The 24,915-nt window shown below is 38.7% G+C and overlaps 1 long non-coding RNA gene across 1 annotated transcript in view; it reads right to left on the reverse strand.

Moving 5' to 3' along the window:
* The window catches only part of LOC137283747 (uncharacterized), a 702,566-nt gene that overhangs the window by 37,356 nt on the left and 640,295 nt on the right, over positions 1–24,915 (reverse strand). The gene's annotated exons all lie outside the window — the stretch shown is intronic.

Consider the following 24,915-nt stretch of genomic DNA (forward strand, 5'->3'; position numbering starts at 1 on the left):
TTTGGGACCTTCACATGTTTAAGTATAAGTGTGTTATTACTTATTGTTATCCAACATTCACACATGTTTTATTTGTGAGCCGAGTGTTAACAACATACACATGACACAGAAAAACAGTATAGACGGTAGGGTAGTCTACTGGCAGTGGCGAAGGCAATGTATCATTAGCGTTCCATTTTCAGCATGGATAGATCATATTAAGCAAGTGTTTGTACTCCAACGCCATTGCTAAAAGCAGCGTAACATCATCAAAAAGAACTACGTGAGCCCTTTTCCACAAATTAATCAATTCACAAACATATTACTCACTGGCGAAAATGGTATTTTGTCGATTAACATATTTTTTAGTCTCTTCTGGAGATTAATGGGGATGCTTAGTCGTATAAAAATAATTTAATCAGTGGTTCCAGGTGGGATATCATTCCACCTAATATATTCGCAACGCACTAACGGTAGCTGGATGTATGTGTCACTGTCTAATGGCGATAATCACGACACCCACTGGCCGGGTCAAAGGCTGCAGAAACAGGAAGAAGTTTCAAAGGTCCTTTCATCACGCGAATCCACGAACATGGGGATATCGACCAAGGAAATTTAGTTTAAAACATTTAATGCTGGAAAAGGTTCCACTGCATGTGACCTTGATTGCAATGGGGAGAAGCAATTGGCAGTGGTTTTACCCAACTTAAATCAGCCACGAGTGGCCTCAGCGCACGTTATAAACTCCGCTTTTAAAATTAAAACATGAACAATAAATTTTGATAGGGCTCCACTGCAGGATACTATTTTCCTCCTATTTGGGTTGCTTTTGTTCCTTAATATGCCCTCAGTAATGATACAGGTCCAGTATCAGTGAAAACAATCTGAAAGATGATGCATGGTCGCAGTGATGTTCTCATCAGCACTCGGAAGTTGCTCAATTTCCATTTCCAGCTCATCTGAGTCCCTCCTCCAAGAGACATGCGGATCATAGAGCAGATTAAGTAAGATCTATGAGACATGGCTCATATACATGCGACCATTTTCCAAGCAATAATCACAAGTTTGTTACTTTTAGAGACCAGTAGTACCTGTGTATCACAGACGAAATTTGGAGACAGTTTGAAAATATTCTGAAATACATATTAATTTTTCCTTACTTCGAATAGAAAATTGTCCAGAGATTTGATTACGATAAGTACGTGGATTACAAAATGAGATGAATACTATCATGTGACAAACATCTAAAAGTGATTGGAACGAATCAGATCTTGAGTGAACATGAGAATATCGCAGTGTTATCGTGGTATAGAGTCGGTTTATACCTGGAAGCAATTACCTTACAGGAATTGGAAAGGAGGTCATACAGTGGAGGGGAAATGCCACAGGGAATGAAGAACCCTCTAAGAATCCTCTGACCGGAGGCAACCCACACGAACACAGATTGCTACTGTGGCAACGATATTGTTAGTTCAGTTTTAGTAGCATTAACTGTGTTGAAGCCTCTGTAAAACTGTTTCAGAGGGACCTAAAAAGGCCAATCTCTGAAACATCTGACAATACAGGCATAAAGAGTACACCTATGAAATTCCAATATCTACGAGGATTGAATTTGTGTGGTAACCAGGTGATGTAAAGCTGAAGTGTTTATAGTGTTTGAAATTTGTGCAAGTCACTCAAATCCCCATCAACATATTGAAGTGAGTGAGTTAATATTTAACGTCACATCGGCAGTATTTCAGTCATATCGTGACGACAGTATTTAACAAAGAAATGGAGTATATGTATATCATAAAAATCTGTCTTCAAAGGACAGTAAAATTACTAGAATATCTCAGTTCCAATTTGAAACTAGTGTGAAAAGGTAAAACTAATATCACTATTTGGACAACACGATATAAAATACGGGCTATATACCACCAACAACTGAAGGTAGATCACCATATTAGGGACCATGGGGACTTACAGTACATTTGCTTCCTCCATGGACCCTAGCTGGATTTACATCATCCATTCAGCCTTTAGTGTTTTTGGAAATCTAGCCAACAATAAAAAGACACTTATTCTACGATCAAAAATGTGGAAAGTTTTAATTTCAATTTGAATGTTTGTGGACTTGCGTACCCTCTCAGGAGGACAATACTTTTACAATACTTTAACCCCCTTTGAGGGCACGGCCACTAACAAGCACAGTTATGAATTTAAACTTCCAATAATAAAATATTATCTATTTACGAGTCATTTAAGAAATCTATTTTTTTTAAATGCAGTGATTAAATGAGAAATTGGATTGGATTATTAAAAATATCCTTCATAGTTTTGGATTTGAAATATGAATCCCTTGTGATGGAATATACAACACAGTCAGGCAGGACATGTTTGAACTTGATTCTTTCTTCACAAGGGATTCAAAACGGAGGATCCTCATCTTGAAGCAAATATGCATGTGTATATCTTGTGTGGCCAATGCGACATCGTCGCATGACGACCTCCTCAAATCCGGACTGACAACCCAAGTAGGTGTATCCAATATAGGATTTTATAGCATGTAATTTATTAGTACCTACTTGAGTGTCCCACTTCGTCTGCATCAGATCACGGATGTAACATCTAATGACTGCTTTATAATCAGAATAAAGAATAAGAAGTGGTGTCACAGATTGGTTGAGCGCTGCCTCCGCTGCAAGATCAGCCACTGTATTCCCAGAAATGCCAACGTGGCAGGGTAACCAACAAAAGACGATGTCGATTGGAAAGTAGCAAGATCATTTTATAATTCAATGATTTCTGTAAAAAGTGGATGTTTACAAGAAAGATTTGTAATGGTCTGAAGAGAATCTGGAAATGTGATATACTGATTATATTTAGGATGTCTTTGAATATATTTAAGAACCGTTAATGTGGCGTCAGCGTCTGCAGTAAATATAGAGCTGCTATTAGGCAATCGGGAAGACATTGTCCTGGATCTAACGACAGTGGCACAAGCTACAGCGCCACCATCCTTGGATCCATCTGTAAATAAGGATTTATATGCATTATACATAGTACGTAATTGACTGAATTCTTGTTTATATTGTAACTCATTAGTTTCTGATTTTTTTAAATGTGATCAATGTTAGGTCCACTAGGGCCGTAACCAAGGAGGAGAAGAAAGAAGGCACGAAGGAGCTATATTACTCAGCTCAATGCCGGCAGCAGAAAGCGGTTTTACTCTTAAATCAAGAGGAGGAACAAGAGAAGATTTTATGTTGTATAAATCCTTATAGAGAGGATTGCAAACATAGTTTTTTTCTGCAGGGTTTGACTCACTGGAATATAGTTTTGTTACATAATGTAAAGCTAATTTTATACGTCGCTGCTCAAGAGATAGTTCATCCGCCTCGACGTTCAGGCTGTCAACAGGTGAAGTTCAAAAGGAGCCAAGACAAAGTCGTAGACTTTGATGACGGACAGAATCTAATAGTTCCAAGTTGCTTTTGCAGTCTACACCATATACAATTGACCCATAATCAAGCTTCGAATGGACAAGTGATCTATATAGGTATACAAGGGTAGCTTGATCACCTATCCACTTGGAATTAGACACGACTTTCAACAAATCAAGTGCCTTCAGGCATTTAGTTTTTAGGGATTTGATATGCGGAACAAAGGTAAATGTGAGTCAAAAATGAGACCTAAGAACTTGGCCTCCTTGACAACTTTGATGAGAGTGCTATTTAAAACAGTTCCGGGTGCTTATGTGGTTTATATTTACGGCAGAAATATATGCAATTAGTTTTTGATTTTAAAAATTTAAAGTCGTTTTCAAGACACCATTTATTTATTTATTTGTTTATTTAAACACGACTGTACTTGCCGTTCAGCAGTATACATTTAAGGTAGGAATGGCATACTTTGAACGTATGGTCTCGTTGCGATCTCTCGGGGAGACTCCTGTGTGGACAAAGCAGGATACAGAAGAGCTTCGGACGTCGGACGGAGAAGAGAGTGTTAAGAATGATGACGCCCAAGGCACTGACTGAAGTCTTTCTAATGTCTGTGATATATATCCCAGGACTTGATGACTTAATGTGCCCCAAGAGACATCTCGCTTGTGCCGTTTTTATTAACTAGCTAACAATTCCACCACAAACAACATACAATAAATATATAAGAATATGAGTCAAATTGTTAGTAATGCCATATGATGGTTTCCCAGGACCTCACAATGGTCTAATGTTACAAGATTCCTTAGTTGGGACGAGCTTGGCATGATTAATTTACTGCATCGACTAAGCAAATATGCCAGATGCTAACATTAAATGGAATCATTTGAATGAAACAACCGGCAGATCAATGTGCTTCAAGCTTTAAATGATAGTAATATAAAGGAATATAAAAACAGCTGCTGCCCCTGCAAAAATCAAATGTGGTTATTAAAGAAGAAGAAAGCATTACACTTAATCTAACAGTGATTGTACTGATCAATATGTACTCTTTTTGAGATGACTGTGCCTCTTCGTTAGAACTAAAACATTATTGAGAAAGATGAAATATGACTTGTGAACTACAACGAAACATTTTGACACTGAATCTGATTAATACTAGTCATGTACCATGGAGGGAAAACATATAATATCACTTTCCGATGTCAGTGTAGGCGTTTGTACCACCTGAACCATTTTCTGACTATAATTTGTGGCAAATGAAACATATATGGAAATATATTCCACCAACAATTCACGGTGCGGTTATTGGGTTAAAACAAAACCAAGATATAAGATTTAATTATATTAATTCGATCCTTTTATGCGCATAATTTGAATGATACATTCAGATCTAGCGGTTTCTTGTCTTCACGTAAAGACCAATGTGGAGTATATTAAGTATACACTTTCTACACGTGTGAGGTGTTTATGGTGATTTCAGTCGGAACTTCTGAACCATGGCCCATAGTATCACCTTGTGCAAAGCAACCTTAGCGCTGCAATTATTGTAAATCCTCAAGATCGAGATTTCAGGCTTTGACTACAATCGCCACCCACTTGCACAAAGGGGTTGTAAGTTAAGATCATTTTAATTTACAATCAAAACCGTATAATTGGTCGGAACCAATTGTAAGGAGCTAAGATCAGTGTAATTTGTAACAGGATGATGTTCAAGTTAGTGTCAGTTTCACGTAGATAATTAGCTTTACGTTTGAAGAAACGTAAAGTGTGAGATTCGCTTCGGCACTTCAGCAACACAGAGAATGCAACATCAATTTAAAGTCAGAAATATCGTTATTTGCGGTAATGAACAAACTTATTATTGAGTCGATATCATAAAACACAATTCTCACTCGATTCAGTGTTGGAAAAAGTTTGAATACCATTCCGTTTTGATAATCAAGTATAGGATAGTAACGAAAAGGTGTCTGCATGCTATTAGCAATGGCCACGGCCTTGTCAATACATTATCTAGGGCAGCTAATATACGTTTTTACGCAAGATGAGAGTGGTTCCCCTTGGCATATAATGCCGCTGCCTGTAAAATCTGCCATGTCTAAATACAATGTGTGTTCGCAGAACTCCACATATATTTCGTTTCGGTCGTATTCGTGTTAAGAAACGAAAGGGTGACATGACTGGGACTGTTGTGGCAAAATCCATGACAGGGAAATATGGAAACAATATTATTTCCCGTGTGTTGCTAAATAGTTATTCACATTATGTTTATTCGCATTATCGATAATTATTTTTTCCAGAGGAAGAGTATGATTAATAACCTGATTACTACTTTTCGCCTTGGTCCGCACATTGTGAGTGAATGTTTTACAGCCCTGTCAGCAAAATATACAGCTGGGATCAATAGAAATGTGCCCTGCAACCTGCACCCACTACGCTACGTCGATGGACCTGAAAACAGTGCATGCACTAACCTGTGCGTTAGTGGGATTATTAACTGCTTCAAAGAAATTGTGCAATTCCTTCTCCTTCCATTTTCGTCGAAAACCTTATTTTATCGCTTCTTGAGTGTTAGTAATAAATACATGCTAACATGTTAACGTTAAAACAGTTAAAACTACTTTCGTGTTATCATATTTGTTTCTTGATTATTGAAAAGACTTACCCACATGTATTTACCTTCACAGACCTTCACTTCAATTTTCTTTTTGTCTGGCTTGTCCGACTAGTGGAAAAAAAGATACCGTTCGTGTGAAATGTGATCGCATGTCGGATGGGCATGTTTAGTCATTTTCACACGAAAAAAAGAAATAATATAATTTCGGGTTCGACTAGAACCTGCACATGATGCCTCTAAAATCTAGCACAGCTGTCAGGGTGCGAAAGGTAATATCAATACTTGTAATGGCAACAGCTTTGGCATAGACTAGTCGTGCTCTTGACCACAAAACAGACATGGAATTGTCTTCACTCTCCGGATTAACTGTCTGTGCTTTAGCATGTTTGTTACAGGGCTGAACACGTTCCACAAGTTCATCTTACAGTGATTTGGGATTGCGTTGAAATGCGAGTGCATTCTGTATGGGTTGTTTTAATGACGTTGAATGTTGATTGAAGCTCGCAAATCTTCAGAACGTGCTTCACTGCGAGAAAGCTCTTCAACATGACAAGACATTGCAAGTCATAGATTCGTCGAATTTCTCATGTCAGCACCAGTACCCTATTTATATTTATTTCATTAATATTGCACAGGAAAAGTTCCGAACCAAGTTAATTTGACTTTTTCTCTCTACATGTATTCTTCAAGCACGCCATCAAATCCGGCATTAGCATGCAAGGATGCTATAATTGCCAGACTCTCTTTCCTGTATAAAATGGTTCACACCCATGATTGTATTATTGTTGGAGATGAACTCGTAGTTTGCCAGTTTCAATATGCTAGCCCTCTGAGATTTATCATGGCTTCATCCATCAGACACAGTAAACTAGCCCATTATTATTTCGCCAACCCAGCAAGAACAAAATACTATGTCATGTTAACTTCTGGTATGATGTTACCGCTGACTTTCTGCAATGTTTTCTATTGACTACTGACAATGTTTCAAATATGTGGCCCATACGAATTAGAGATGTCATGGGGAAACTGAAACAAGCCTTTGGAAAGTAGACTACATTTTATATACAGAAGATGACAGTTATGTAAAACAGAACATTATAGGATTTTCACGTAAGATGGTTAAGAAAATGCAGTAATATCCCCCATGGGTCATTTTACATATGATGGACGATATTGGGGACATTTTGACAATAGAACCATACAATGCAATGAGAGTGAGAGAGTGAGTTAATATTTAAGTCTCATCGGCAATATCTCAGCCATATTGTGACGAGAACATTTAACAAAGAAAAGGACTATGTGTATATTATAAAATCTGTCGGCGAAGGACAGTAAAACAACTACGATATCACAATTTGAATTAAAACTAGCGTGGAAAGTTAAAACTAATATCACTATTCGGACAATACAACATAAAATCAGGCTATAGACTGCCAACACCTGAAGGTAGATCACCATACTAGGGACCATGGGGACTTACAGTACCTTTGCTACCTGCATGGACCCTAGTTGGATTTACATCGTCCCCTCAGCCGTTAGCAATTTAGTCCCATCTAGCCAAAAATTAAATATACACATATGCTACGATTAAAAACAGTGGAAGTCTAAACGTACATGAAATGTTTTGGGACTTACGTACCCTCTCAGGAGGACAATAATTTTATAATACTTCAACCCATTTGAGGGTACAGCCACTAACAATTCAAGTTACTAATCTAAACTACCATAAATGCAGCTATCTACAGAACATAATAATCAAAATTCAACGATGAAATCAATTTCTTTTAAAAATCCAAGAATTAAATGAGAACTTACGCTGTTAAAAAGGCCCGTCATTGTTTTTACATTGAAACATTTATCCCTTATGATGGAGAATTCAACACAGTCAAGCAGGATATGCTTGACCGTGGGTCTCTCATCACAAGGGATGCAAAACGGAGCATCCTCGCCTTTCAATAGGTATGAATGAGTGTATCTAGTATGGCCAATGCGACATCGCCGCATGATTACTTCTTCAAATCTGGACTGACAACCCAAGTAAGAATAACCAATATAGGGTTTTATTTAATGTAATTTATTGATGCCTACCTGGGCATCAGATCACGGATATAAGATCTAATGTTAGCTTTATAATCACTGTATGGAATAAGAAGTGGTGTCACAGATTTGTTGAGTGCTGCCTTAGCAGCAAGATCGACTATTGTGTTACCAGAAATGTCTACGTCGCTTGGTAACCAACAAAAGACGATGTCGTATTGGCCAGTATCAAGATTATTATACAATTCAATAATATCAATTAAAAGTGGATGTTCACAAGAAATATTTGTAATAGCCTGAAGGCAAGAAAGAGAGTCGGCATAGATTATATACTGTTTATGTTTAGGATGTCTTTGAATATATTTAAGAGCCGTTAGTGTGGCATTAGCTTCAGCTGTAAAAATAGAGCTGTTGTCTGGTAATCTAGAAGATATTGTTCTGGATCCAATGACAGTGGCACAAGCTACTGCGCCACCGTCCATGGACCCATCTGTAAATAAGGATTTATATTTGCTATATTTATGTTTTAATTGATTATATTCTTGTTTGTATTGTAATTCATTAGTTTCTGATTTTTTAAATGTCGTTAATGTTAGGTCAACTTGTGGCCTAACCAACTGTCAAGGAGGAGAAGAAAGAAGACGGGAAGGAGCTATATTTTCCACCTCAATACTAGAAGCAGCAATAAATGGCTTTATTCTGAGCCCAAAAGGGGGAACAAGGGAAGACTTTTTGTTATACAACTCATCATAAAGAGGATTAAAGACACAATTAAATGCAGGATTAGACTCATTAGAAGCTAATTTTGTAATGTACTGTAAAGTACTGTACTGTTTCATACGGCGATGGTTGAGAGAAGGCTCATCAGCCACGACGTACAGACTGTCGATAGGAGAAGTTCTAAAAGAACCGAGACAAAGTCTTAGGCCTTGGTGGTGCACAGGATCAAGTAGTTTTAGGTTGCTTTGACAAGCTCCACCATATACGATGGAGCCGTATCAAGTTTCGATCGCAAGAGTGATCTATATAAGTGAAGATGGGTAGTTTGATCCCCTCCCCATTTTGAATTAGAAACAAACTTTAATAAATCGAGAGCCTTCAAGCATTTGGCTTTTAGGGATTCAATATGCGGCAAAAAGGTCAAATGGGAATCAAAAATAAGTCCCAAGAACTTAGCCTCCTTGACACCTTTGATAGGGGTGCCACTTAGAAATAGTTCTTGGTCTTTATGCGGTTTATATTTGCGGCAGAAGTGTACACAATTGGTTTTTGATTTAGAAAATTTGAAGCCATTTTGAAGACACCATTTATCTATTTGTATAAACACAGCTGCAGTTGCCGTTCAATAGTATGCATATTTTTTCCAAAAGAAATATTAAAATCATCCACAAATAACGATCCATCAATCGTTGAATCGTTTAAAACTTTAGATAAACTGTTGATCTTGATGCTAAAAAGAGTGACTGACAAAATGCTGCCTTGAGGAACACCCTGATCCTGATTGTAATGATCAGACAGGGTAGAACCCACACGGACCTGGAACTCTCTGTCATTTAAAAAGTTGGCTATGAATTCAGGCAAACGACCTCGCAAACCGAAGTCATGTAAATCCCTTAAAATGCCATATTTCCATATTGTATCATGTGCCTTCTCAAGATCAAAAAAGACAGATACAGCGTGTTGTTTATTGATCAGTGCGTTTTTAACAAATGATTCTAAACGCACTAAGTGATCGACTGTACTTCTGTTTTTCCAAAAACCACATTGTATATCTGTCATGAGGTTATTTGTTTCCAAGTACCAAACAAGTCGATTATTTATCATGCGTTCCATGGTCTTGCAAACACAGCTAGTTAATGAAATCGGACGATAATTGGACGGATCCGTATGATCACGTCCAGGTTTAGGTATTTACTATGGCATCACGCCACGAAGAAGGAAATTTACCTGAAGTCCAAATATCATCAAAAATATATAAGAGCGTCTCTAAACAGCATTCTGGTAAGTGCTTCAGGAGATGATAATGTACGTTATCAGCTCCTGCAGCAGTGTCATGAGCTTGATCCAGGGCAGTATGGAGTTCATGAATAGAAAATGTTTCATTATAATCTTCCCCATTATCAGAATTGAAATTAATAGTTTTCTTTTCTTCCTGTTTTTGATATTGCTGGAATTTTGGTACATAATTTGAAGAGGAAGAGTGTTTAGTAAGGGTTTCACCCAGTTTATTAGCAATATCTGAATTATCAGTAAGCAACTGATCTTCATGTTTAAGATGATGGACTGTAGATTTAGTACCTTTACCTTTAATTTTCTGGACCATGTTCCACACCTTGGCGATGGGTGTCCGAGAATTTATTTTAGATACATAATTTTGCCAAGATTGGCGTTTGTTCTGTTTAAAAGTACGCCGTGCTTTAGCATTTAAAATCTTAAATTTATTTAAATTATGCACCATAGGATGGCGACGGAGATAATGTTCTGCTTTTTTCCTTGCCTTCCCAGCTTGTTTGCAGTCATCGTTGAACCATGTTTTTCGAATATGTGAAACTACAGAGGAATTTGGTATGCACTCATCAGCTATGGAGTCCAATTCATCAGAAAATCATTTAATAGCATCAAGAACGTCAATAAAACGTTCAGGTTTAAGCTTTACAGCACACAGTGTTTCATATAAAGCCCAGTTAGCCTTTTTATTATTCCGCCTTGATGATGGAGGAACATCAGATGGAATTACAGCTTTTAATATAATAGGAAAATGGTCACTTTCACGGAGGTCATCGTGGACTGACCATTGGAATTCATTTAGTAGTTCGGAATTTGTGAGTGACAAGTCGAGAGCAGAATAGGTCCCTGTACCAGGGTGTAAATATGTGGTGGAACCATCATTATAAATACATAAATCATTATCAGAACAAAAGTCCTCCAACAATTTACCTTTAGCGTTTGTAGTTACACTACCCCAGAGTGGGTTGTGGCTATTTATTTAAATCTCCCATTATAATACAGGGCTTTGGGAGCTGATCATATAGAGCTTGAAGATCGGTTTTGGCAAACACCGAAGACGGTGAAATATAAAGAGAGCATAATGTAAACGCTACATGTAAAGTAATTCTCACTGCAACAGCCTGCATATTAGTAATAAGTGGAACAGGGCTTTGAATAACGTTTTGTCTGACTAGAATGGATGATCCTCCAGTGGCCCTATCACCCAGAGGTGAAAAAGAATGATATGCATTAAAATAACGAAGGTCAAATGTATCTGTTTGTTCTACCCCTCACCCTTTTCGAGGGCGAGAAGCCATGTGCCCTGGGATGGAAGTTTTCTGACACTTCCATGGCCTCAAGCGATCCGTATTTATTGAATAATTTTACAGGATTTTCTGAACCCCTCTGGGGTCTGCCACTCTTGTTTGAAGATTCTGTTCTGGAGTCAGTTTTACTTTGAACAATATTCTTCGAGTTTGTTTTTGATCGTGATTTGTGAGTTGGCTGAGACTAAGATTGTTCTCCAGGTGAAGATGAAGTCTGACTACAGGACTGTGACCAGGCTTTAGATACCACCTGAGTGTTGACAGAAGATGTCAAGGTTTGGGTAGACTGTTCGGGTGCAACAAACTGAGCATTATTTGTTTTAACCCACGTCAAATCTGTCTGGCAATGTATCGACGAGGTAGTTACTTTTGAGGTATATTCAGGAGTTCGTACAACTGTTGCAAATGATTCAGTATGTGCAGCAGATTCCACAAGTTATTTGGCGTCAGAAAAGCTGACGTTCTGGGTGAATTTAATTTTATTAATTTCCATTTGTTTTTTCCAGACTGGACACTCTTTGGCGAAAGACGAATGATTTCCCGAACAATTTGTACACTTTTTATGGTCACTGTTACAGTCTTCTAAGACATGAGTATTCTCACTACAGTTGGCGCATGTTATGGGCTTGGTACAAGTGTTAACACCGTGCCCATACCTTTGACATCTAAAACATCTCAAAGGATTTGGGATGTACACGTCAACTGAAATACTACAGTAACCTGCTTTAACAGACTTCGGAGAATTTGGCGATGAGAAGGAGAGCAGATAAGTATTTGTTTGGACCGTTTCATTGTTTCTGCGGATCGTGAATCTTTTAACATAAATCACTCCCTGATCTTTCATCTCAGAAGCAATGTCTAACTCTGACATATCAGCAAACAATCCATCTCTGTCTCTGATTATGCCTTTACTGGTATTCAGAGTGCTGTGGGCAGTGATGGAGACGGGAATTCCAACAAATACTTCTGTTGACATGAGGTTCTCTGCCTGCTATTTTCTGCTGCATTGAACCAACAGAGAGCCTGAACGCAAGCGTTTAACGTTTTTAACCTCACCTGCAATGCCATGTATACCCTTGGAAATGGCAAAAGGGTTAAGTTTCAGTGGCGTCTTGTCTACAGTTTCTAGAACTAAAACTCGTGGCCAATAGGCGATTGAGTTGGAAGGTCGCTGGTCGTCATCATCGTTGTCAAGTTGATGTTTATTGGGTTTTGGGGGGGTTTGGTATTCTATAGGTAGTATATATGGTTCATCATCCGAGCTCCCCACCCACCACGGAGTATCACAAAGGACAATGCTAAACACAAGCGAGTCTCCAACTTGCAGCACCAAGGATACTCAGATGATATACTCCAGCAGAAAAAACAAAAGATTAATTCTTCCACCAGATTGGCCCATGAGCCACCGCCCTCTGGGCATAAGACTCTAGGCAGAATTCATGTAAACAGAATTCCAGTCAAATAATATTCTGAACAAAGGGTGCCAAGACTAAAGTTTAAACAATTCCAAATCAAATTTTGTGCAATTACATATTATCTATGCACAGGGCTTGGCATGACCAGCCGATTGGTTGAACCGGGCCCATTCAACCACCCGTCTAGTGAAGTCAGGGCCAAAGTAGTGTGTTGGGCATTAGGAACACTGGTCCTGCTCCCATGCCCTCAACCACCAGGATCCCCTCCTCCACCGACACAGGGCCGCAACCCACGGCAAACGGGTTGGTGGACCAATTATCCACCCCCCCGTGTCCACAACGGGGGTGTTGGCGAGCTCTTGGCGTTACCCAGCACCCACCACGAGGAGGTGGCTCGCCACGGGTGCCTCATGCAATCAAAACAGCTCTGAAATCGATATACGGATCAGGCGTTTAATTGCATTCGTGCAATATAAACGAATTTTGAGCAGATGTTTCAAGAAACGTACTCGAAAAGTAGGCACAGTCATCTGTTTGCCTGAGATGTAAAGGTACTACTTGAAAGAAATTAGGTGTACCCGAGACAACGCTCACATTACACCCATGTTAAGGTAATGACGATATCGTTAAAGTAAAGTCTAAACGTGGCCTACGTTATGCTAAGTCATTATTGTCTTTATAGAACATCTAAATGAAGTCGATTTAAGTATCTGAAGGCGTGGAGGTACTGTTTGAGTTTGAATAATGACATGTTTATTTCATGTAGGTCAATTACAGGAGATGTTTCATCAGGTGGAAAATTACCATTATTCACCGACGTACCCTGAATGATTAGTACAAGACAACTAGCTCAGGTATCGGTCTAATCAATGGTGAGGTTAGTTGATGGGTGCGGTTCCTGCAGTACTCATGCCATTAGCCTCAACAGTCATGTTTCATTTAGTTGACTATAGGAAAGGTCAAGGAGCTCTAGTAGCTTCAACTAATTACCTTTGTGTTCTATGTTATATGACTGAACAACAGCTTAACGCATTGTATCCACTTTTGGAACGAGATCTCCACTGGGGACAAAGTGCGTGGACATTTTGTAGGTACATTTACACTTAGAATTCTACACTTACTACTCTTTCCATTTTTCGTTTATACCTGGTCAGATTGAACAGTATTGGTATTGATGAATGTGATGAATGTGTATGTGTTAGAATCCGAACTAGTTCTCTGCAAGGCCCAAAACGTTTATATCTTTTAAGAGTAACGTCTCGACCACATGGAGGATAGGTACGAAATCCTAATCACACTGAAAATGGGTATAGTGCTATCAAGAGAATGTATGTAATGCGACAAGAATCCCGGTATTAAGTCGTTGTTTCTTCCAAACATTTAATAAAATGTATGAAACAAACCTCAATAATTCTAATGGAAATATAAATGACACACTAGACTGCTCCATAACGAATAGATTACTGAGCTAACTTTTTAAAACAAGTCAGCATATTGTTTCTCAAATCTCAAAGACAGTATCCAGTGCGCTTCAGTTTTTGGTCATGTTTGATCGAACAACTCCTCTTGAGTCAACGTCAGTGTACTTTAACGCAAAGAGCGGACCACAATGGATCTGTGAATCTTCACAGGACCAATTAGCGTGATACGTTTTGATAAACTTATTATTTGAAACAAAGGCAGCGGCTTGAAAAGACCGTCAGAAACATGAGGTCTTTCACACACGCGTGTTACCCCAAAGCAAATGATAATCACCAGTTATTATGTGAGTGGGCGTGTGTTATGTTTTGTATTTGCCATTGTCACTGTGATGAACGTATGCAGGTCTAGGAGTATGTTTTGGCTGGATTTCCTAAATTGCAAATAACTGAAGGGGACTATGCAGGAAGTTTATGTACTGTAAATCCCCATGGTCCCTAATATGCTGATTTACCATCATTTGTTGACGATCTATAACCGGTTTTTATATTGTGTTGTCCAAATAGTGATACTAGTTTTAACCTCACATGCTAGTTTTAATGCTAATTGTGATATTCTGGTTCTCTTGCTGACGCATTAAGAAGAAGGAGACAGTTGGCAATGCTTACCTGTAGGAATGATCTGAAAGACCTAATGTACCGCCTTCTGTGATTCGTGAGACGTGATGACGTACGGCTGTGATGGATTATGAAACTAGTGATCATATATCTTTTTTTGCGGCGAATTGACTGAAGTCATTTTGCATGAAACGCAGTGGGTGTTATTGAATATCTACTAGAAGCATCGCAGTAGTGTTATCATCATTCTGTAGATTATTTTTAAATGAAGCTTTACAACTGTATTTATCAATGGCTACTACGACAAAGATTCTTTGTCAAAGTGCATCTCCACAAAGGTCTTGTGTCAGCGTGCGACGAAATCAAGGACACCATCTCAGTGAAGGACTCAGCATCGTTTCCACATCATTTAGAAATGTGTAAGTAGAACATCCCAAATAGAAACACCCTGTGGTAATGAAGTCCAACATACATCGCAGCCATATTCTGTGATTTTTGTCGAGTCAGTGTAATTGGATGTAAGTATAATTTACCATTATCACTGCAGATGGACAGATATGCTCTTGAAACCTGCATTAATTGCAACAGAGGTCATATATAAGTTTTGTTTTGATCAACCTATGCATTCATTTCAAGAACAAGAGTTTTCACCCCCATATGTAAGGGTGTGTTTCTTGAAGTGGAAGTCACAGAAGTCCGGTATTTAAAGTTCCCTGAAGATTTTTGTTAAAGTTTGGCTGAAAACTAGTATCAGTCTTGAACTGGATTATCTGAATACAATTCGCCTGTTCCCCTAACTGAAACGACCGTCATGAAAATATCACCACCTAGATATCTATGCTGATAAAACACACTATACTGAATTGATGCAACGTGGATAAGTGTATGACACTTATTATGTACTCACTATCTTGTTTTATCTTTTATACTGTGATCATAAAATTTCAGTTTGAATGTTTTAGCTGGGTATAGGGTGTGACATTGTAAAGTGTTTTATCGTGATTAGGGCCCCTTTAGCCTTACGTGAGTGAGTTAATATTTACTGTCACATCGGCAATATTGCAGCCATATCGTGACGAGAACATTTAATTTCTATCAATATTATAATTAATCATTTGAGAACGTAAGCTCCTGCCATCGAAGGACAGCTTTAGCCTTAAGACTGTTCACTTTGAAGTGTGTTCGTTACTATGACCCAAGCAATGTTTTGAGTGATATTGATAGAAAGCCCTTTACAAAACGCTGGTGTTAGCTTACGGGGCTTGAAGAACACAGTATATCATGATACAGCGGTATGTAAAAACACGTGGCAAATGCAGAATGTTTTCATACTGTTTGGTGGCAGTAATAGATTATCCATATCAACCTTGCAATTGGTGATTAACCTACTTTAACAAAGACAAGGTTTCAGTCACAAAATATAATGTCTCAGCCATCAAGACATTCTAGTATACCTTCCCTTCTTTAAGGCCTCTTCTTTACCCTGGCCAATATTATGTAGTCTATGAAACCTAATAAGAAATTAATATATACTCAAATGAAGGCATACATTTACGTCTATACTTTGGTATACCTACAGTTATGTTACTTTGTATGTCCGAATGAAAGTTATAACGAAAGCATTGTGTATGTACGCGTTTTGCCTGCTTTTTGTGTATGTGAGTCTCAGTGTAAAACCTTAGCGTGTCAGTTAAAATGTAACTGGAATGAAATGGCAGCCCAGGCAACGAAGACGTAATAGGGCCAAGGTGGAATTAGGCTCATTATCTACTACGTAGGAGATACTACGTGTGTGAACTCGGTGACTGAGCAACAATCTCACTGTCCATCGAAACATGCTATGGGGTGTGTGCCGACTACTTCCCCCATCCTCTCGCCTTTAATGCATTTACAGTTTTTTTCTGTGAGTGAGTTAAAACCACTCAGACACTACAATTTGCCTCTGATCTATTTCTAGAGATATTGAATATTTTCAGAGGTCTGGTAATGTCCATTTCAAGGCTGCCTTCGTGGTGGCCGGATACTGATATTGAAGGATCGCAACTCAAGACATATACTTGAATATTTTTTTTGTATTGTAATCCAAAAATATAGCATATTATGAAAATAAAAGGTAATCTTTGAAGGGATTTACTGTTTCAAGTCTTCTCACATGCAAATGGACGTGCTTATTGAGTTTCAGTGTCAACCGGGCCTCAGCCAAGCAGCAAATTCACTTCGACACTTTCAGGTGATCAATGAGGGATGAAGTTCGGGAAATTGTAGTTAGTAAGATTTATGCCTCACCCATGTTATTTTCCACTCCTGTGGGGCAGAAATCGAGTTTCATAGGTTGTTTCGTCAGAGCAATCAAAATATTGTCAACTAAGAGACCGGTCAGAAAATTACATGTGGCAATTTCCCCTTCCCGCCAGCCATTTGGGCAATGGCATATTTAGTCGAATTTTGACAATCAATGTGAATCTAGAGAGAACCGGCGCTGATCGATGAGAGCCAAGTAGTTGCAGGTACAAGCGTCTACCAAGGTGTAATGCTGGTTAAGGAAACTTGCAGTGTACAGACGCCGGTCTCAAACATCTCAGCCCTGAAGAACAAAATGTCAACATTTGCCGAGATTTAATGGAGACACGTCTGGGGTCGCATTTGATCGATTGGAATGCCACAACTAACAAGCATACTGGCCGTTTCACTTCTCATTGGTTCTGACGTCAACATAAAAAATGTCACTTTGTCGTAATAAGAAAACATAAACTCAAAGTTTATTCACAAAAGATAACGTTGTGATAACTCGACGTGTTACAGGTGAGAATTCTGTTACTTGGAATTACCGTCATTTCTCTTCTTGGGAACTGGACATATTATGGTTCATGAATCTGGAGTATTAGGTCGTTAAACACGATACATTCTAAACGGGAATCTGTAATATATAATTATTTCAATGTCATGTTATAACTAATAACATGTTTAACCTTGGTAAATAGACACGACGCTTTACCAGATAAATGACGTCGACCTCAGACACATGGACTATTGACCAGATAATGCAGTGAATAACATAATGTGCAACCATCTAAACAACCCAGGAGGAAGAAAATTAGTTGTGACATCGGTTGTCTCTTCTCACAGACAGTGGATATTGTTGACCTTTTCAATGAGAGAATATGGAGAATAATAGCAATGTAAACGGAACTAGGCAGATCTACCGACTACTTGCATTCAACTCAACAATGTGAAGATGTTAATAATTGCTGAGGCTAGTTTTGCCTGAAATTGCATTTAGACCCCTTTTGATGACAGGGATTGAATTTATTCCATTTGGTCTGATACTATATGCTTTAATACTTGGACATATGTATAGTTGGAAAGATTTTGAATCAGAGGTGTTTTCTATATACTAGAGGATACAATACCAACTCTGTCACCTTTCAGAACACAGCAGGGCATTCAGAAAACACTGTGAGCGAGAACTGAGTTGATCATTCACTTTGGTATATGGACGTCACTGAGACTGATTTACACATGTACATATTACAAACTGTATTGACAATTTGAGACAAATAAACAATAGTTATGTTATTGGTTGTTGCTGTGTGGCCGTCAGTGTGTGATATTTAAATGTCACATGCAATCAAAAAATCAAAAATAAGTAAAACTATTTCAAAGTAGTGAATCGTTTTTCTGTGCGGTTTTTTTTTTTTCAGATTGGATTTTTGGTTTATTTGTTTCGCTTCGGTTTAACGAAAGGTATCACAATCTGCAAAGTTGTGTTTTACGTTGCATGTGACCTTTAAAGAAGGTTATTTATGTATTCAATAAATCCTTGCAATGACGATTCATAAATCCTTCGAGACGTTCTCACATCAAAGTACAGGCTCTTATTATTCAGAGTTATACATCACACACACATTTCCACCATGATTTATCAATAGGCAGCATGTTGGAAAATTGTAATGCCCAAGGACATGCGGGGTGTTGGGGTATTCTTGTGGTAAACGAACGCTTGACATGCAATATCCTTAGCGTTCCATTTTCCACATGCATAGTTCATTGGCAGCCAGTGTTTGGTTCCCAATAGTCGCTGCTCAAAGATGCTTAAATAATCAAACAGAGCTATGTGAGCCGTGTTTCCCAATTTAAATAATTCACAAACATGCAGTTGATAAAGTACCAAGATATTCGTCACTAACTGAAATGTTAGGCTTTCCTAAAAATATTTGTCGTTGCTGGGTCGTATGAAAATGACACTTGCGTAGTTCTGATCATTCAACCTACTATTTTCGCAATGCACTAAACGGTAGCTGGACGTACGTGTCACAGTGCCTAATGGCGATAATTACGACACCCACTGGCAGCAGAGAAGACGTTTGAAAGGTCCTTTCATCATGCGAATCACTGCGCATGGGGGATATCGACCAAGGAAATTTAGTTTAAAACATTTTAGTCTGGAAAAGGTTCCACTGCATGTGGGCTTGATTGCAATGTGGAGAAGCAATTGACAGTGGTATTACCAAACTTTAATCAGCCACGAGGGGCCTCAGCGCAAGTAATACGCTCCGCTGTTGAAATTAGGGCTTCACCGCAGGATAAGATTTTCCTCCAATTTTGGTTGTTTTTGTCGCTTGCTATGCCCTGAGTTCAGATACAGGTCCGGTGTCAGTGAAAACAATCTGAACGATGACATGTGATTGCAGCGATGTTCCCCATCATCACTTGAATGTTGTTCAATTTCCATTTCCAGCTCATCTGATTCCCTCCTCCAAGAGGCATGCAGATCAAAGAGCAGGTTTAATAAGATCTATGAGGCATGGCTCACATAAAAGCCACCGTTTTCTAAGAAATAATCAAAAGTTTGTCATTTTTAGAGATCAGTTGAAGTGTGGAACCTGTGCATCACAGACGTAATTTGGAGAGAGTTCGAACTATTCTTGGATCCACTAAATCCTCTTTCACATCGAACAGAAAATTGTCCAACCTCTGCATATTTAGAGTTTATGACTGCGATACGTCTATGTATGGACAAATAAATGTTGTAATGATTCAAACTAATCTCTCGGAATAGAGATGAATATTCTCATGTGACAGATATTTCAAAGTGAATGAAATGAATCAGATCTTGAGTAGACATGAGCATCAACATTAAGTTAAGATTAAATATTGCAGTATTTGCATGTTGTGGAATAGGCACAAATTAGCACCAATTCGTAGAAACTGAGGGTCACACAGGGAGGAGGACTTTTGTTTAGATTTGGTGGAATTGCCATAGACAATGACGTAGCATAGACCTGAAATTATTGCTAAGATAGTGAAAGTTAGCTTCACCAGTACTACCGCATTTGCAGTGTTAGAAGCCTGTGTAAAAGGTATTACTGCAGGACACAAAGAGATCGATGTTATACTGTTATACACAGACAGATACGACTATGATGAGTGCATCTATGAAAATCCAATATCTCCGAAGATTAAATGTCACAGTTTTCATTTGTATGGAAATCTGCTCCTGTAAAACTAGAGTGACATTTATGACAGTCAGTCACTCAAATTCCCACCAAGAAACCGAATTTCAAACCAAGAAGGGCTTGTTAGGAAAGGCGGTGGATAAGGCTCTAGTGAGAAACATAGTAAGACACGTGATTAGAAATCGATCAGTTCAAGAGATATGAGCTTATGATTATGACAAACTGATAACTAAATAAATGAATGGAAAGGGTCCACTTAAACTGTGTACATGACCATTTGTGGTCTGTGGTTACCATTAGGACAATGTCAGCCTGGCAGCGAAAGTGTCCTCTAGACCTGGGTATGGGGAAAGCAAGTTGGCCAAAGGAGATCTCCCACTCGATCCAGAGGGATTCGTCTCCACAAGTAATCACGGATATTATCATTGATCCTGGGGGAGTCCGTACACTGTACACTTACAACAGAACAGACTTGGTTATAGAACATTGGTTATGAAGGTTCCAGTCAAATATGTACACATCCGTTGATTCGAGTTCTTGGTAAACACGTTCTATGTATACTGGACAAAAATAGTTAGGGATATATATCAAAATTTTGAAATTATGAATGGATAGATCATAGCTCATAGACACACTGATAAAATATCATTCATAAAAATATCAATATCCCTAACTTATGTAGTCCAGTATATGTAAATATACTTATACACTTGAAGCGAATTCAGCATGTCACTTTAGTAGTGTGGGAACACTAGTTTCTGCGTGTGTTGCGATTTTTTGCAGACATATGTGATAGTTGCTGACACAAAAATGTACTTTTGACTTGTCTCCATATGACACTGCCTTTGCAGCTATTAGTATCAGTGCCACATCCCAAGGATCTCAATTATGGGCTTCCCACATTGAAAAATCGAAAACTGGTCTTCGTCGAAGGGAGCCAACGCTGTTACTTTTGAGCTCCTAGTTCGCCTAGGCGTTCACATGACCTGATTGACGGTTTAGATCAGCATCAACTGTTCAGTTGTTAAGTACAGTACGAATAGTCACGAGATGGGAGATGGAAATAACTTACTTCATTCATGTATGATACAAACACTTACTCCGCTGCAGTTTGAAATATAATTTATATTTTATTTATAATATTTTGTCCTTTGTGAAATATGTCAGTGAGCGGTGGAATAGCCTAATGGTTAAACCGTCCGCTCGTCACGCTGACGATTTCCCACCCGTGAAGGTCCCGGGGTGGAATAGGCCTTCAGCAACCCATACTTGCCATAAAAGGCGACTGTGCTTGTCGTAAGAGGCGACTAACGGGATCGGGTGGTCAGGCTCGCTGACTTGGTTGACACATGTCATCGGTTCCCAATTGCGCAGATCGATGCTCATGTTGTTTGATCACTGGATTGTCTGCTCCAGACTCGATTATTTACAGACCGCCGCCATTTAGCTGGAATATTGCTGCGTGCGGCGTAAAGCTAATCTCACTCACTCACTCACTCACTGGCGATTTCCCACACGAGTACAATGTGTGAAGCCCATTTCTGGTGTCCCCCCGCCATTATATATGATGATTATTTAGTTATCCATTTATTTCACATTCAGATGCCAGTTGGCAAACTCATAAACTGAAATTTATATCACGGCAAATTGTTGTGCTGATTTGTGCGGCGTAAAGCTAACCTCACTCACTCACTCACTCACTCACTGACGATTTCCCACACGAGTACAATGTGTGAAGCTCATTTCTGGTGTCTTCCTCCCCCCCCCCCCCCCCCCCCGCCATTATATATGATGATTTAGTTATCCATTTATTTCACATTCAGATGCCAGTTGGCAAACTCATAAACTGAAATTTATATCACGGCAAATTGTTGTGCTGATTTGCTTGACGTCCACAAATTATTATATGAGGAGGTTATACATCATAAATGCGAAGGCATCTGGGATATTTAACTAGAATCATATTGGTAAGTTGGGTAACACACATCAAACGTATGTCGTTGTGGGACAGTATCTTACGTGTTATTTTTATTTTTTTGTCTATTTATCTATCTATTTATTTGTTTATTTATTTATTTGTGACGATAAGGCACAGCATGTGTCATTTCACCATTTCACCCAGGGAATAAAATATGTTATGGTATATCAGTATTCTTTGTGGCAGCTATAAACGGTTCTCTTAACAAAACATAGCAATACTACAGTCATACACAGACGTGAAATGTTGTAGATAAGGGTTTACTGGAAAAATAAGTAGTTACAGAACCAGTCTTCGACGGACTGTAAAATAGCTAGAGCATCACAAAAAACGATAAATAAAACTAGCAAGAATGTATTTTGTTTTAAAAAAAAAGTAAATTTTAGACAATACCATATGAAAATAGGCTATTGACCACCAACAAATGAAGGTATATCACCATACCTGGGACCATAGCTCAGCATATTCGGAGAGTGAGGTGTTTTCATCGTAAATATTCCAGCCATATTCTGACTTAAACAGTCATGATAAAATAATACATGATATTAAATTACTAAACCCTGTCGACGAACGACGAAATCCGATTTTTAAAAGAAGGAAATACTGTGTTAGAAATTGTAAGTTTAAATTTGACTTTGAACGTTTTAGAACTTAAGTACCTTGACACAAATGAGATATGAAAGGCTTCAATCCGAAACCGTATGAGACAGGAAAATGTGAACTGATGAAGCGGTATCCTCATTGGAATAAAATGAGACTGAAGTTGTAAAACTGCTTTCAACTATATCGTCCAGGTGCTTTGGGATGGTGTATTTCAAAATGTTCCGAGATATTATTGCATCCAAGGAGCGTGGGATTATCTCCGCCCCTAATTGGACCATAAACAACCTAAATACCTTCAACTTTAAATTATAGATGGAAATTTCAATGAAATCGAATCCGATTTAATACGAATCCCATTCATGACGATCAAAGGCGGTAATCGTTACTACGCCTTCAACAAAACCCTCCAAACTCGTTAAAACTTTCTTGATGATCACGAAAACTCGTTCTCAAGAGCGGGCCATACTATTCCTGTTTATGTGCCATTATTTTGACGTCAATGGAATTTAATGAAGACACGTGAGCAATTGCTTTTAGAATTTGTCGAAACGAGGAATTCTACCTTCAGTCTGTAGAAAATATTGACCCTGTAGTCTGTCAAATTCTCTGGATTTCTTTTCAATATGCTGTTTATATACTATACATGAACATGCTATATCCAAAACTTCCCATTTGCAAGGACCCGTGAAGTTCTTCCTCATGTTTATCGCAAGAGACGACTAACAGGATCGGGTGGTAAAATATGCTGACTTGGATGACACATACCATCGAATCACATATGCGTAGATCGTTACTCATGATGTTGATCACTGGATTTTCTGTTCCAGTCACGATTACATACAAACCTTTGTTATGATGCCGGGACATTGGTGAATGTGGCGTTAAAGACAAACCAACCCATATCTTGATCATATGCGCTCATAAATATATGACGAAACGAGAACGACAAAATGAATTCTTTACAAGTGAGTGAGCTAAAATTTAAAGTCACTTTGGCAATATTTCAGCCATATCGTGACTAAACTAGTATAGAGATTAACAATAATGAGAGATAGATTATACAATCCTGTCAACGAAGGACAGTAAAATAACTAGAATATCACAGATATACATGCAAAACTAGTAATGAAATCTAAAACACTTTGGCTGTGAGAGACAACCCAATATGAAAATAGGCTACAGATCGCCATCAACTGAAGATAGATCACCATACTAGGGAGTATTCTTCACAAAGTTGTCATGAGCAAAGTATAACATTGGAAAAGGTACAAAATGACTCTCAAGTACGTTACATGATTCTGATAGCGTCATAAGAATATGTAGCTGACTGTCAGATAGTGACGAACACCAGATGTTCGTAGAGAGATCCGCGTTTTCTCCCGACGGTTGCACTATCACGATTTGCTCAACTGAAAAATCTGAAAACACAGCAATGACTCATATTAGAACCATGTCCTCCTCACGAGTTCCGCGCCATTTTATGAAAATTTGACCAAACATTAACTGTGTATTAACAACCACAAAGGAATAACAGCTTCGTATTCCTCGCACATGCTCTTGCTCCCAGAGAGACCTGACCTTCAGAGATACTATAACAGCAACTTTGTAGAACACGTCTTAATTCCGTCACATGACATTCAGCGGGGCATCCAATATCTTGTAAGCCCTACTGCTTACTCAGGATCATTATACTTCAATCCAGTTGTCAGGAGCAGCACTTGTGAAATGCCCATCTTCACGTCAGTGGGAGTCGATCTCTATTCCTTCAGCATAACAAACAATCACACCACCAACGCTCAGGCAACATGCCCACATCAGAATGTCAGTCTTGCTCTCGGCGCCAGCCACCGAGGACAACAGGCTATAGCTCTCTCGATTCATTCTGCAAAATGGAATCACTGCCTGTCCAATTGTACAACTGCATATTACGGTGCAACAGAAGCTAGTTCCCTGAAGACTGTTGCTGTGGCTGTGGAGTATCAGCGCTTCCACGCCGATGCAGCGCCTAGTTATATGTGCTGTGTAGTGTTTTAACAGAAGATATTGGGAAACTGG

The sequence above is a fragment of the Haliotis asinina genome, chromosome 5 (assembly GCF_037392515.1).
Source record: "Haliotis asinina isolate JCU_RB_2024 chromosome 5, JCU_Hal_asi_v2, whole genome shotgun sequence".
NCBI lineage: Eukaryota > Metazoa > Mollusca > Gastropoda > Lepetellida > Haliotidae > Haliotis > Haliotis asinina.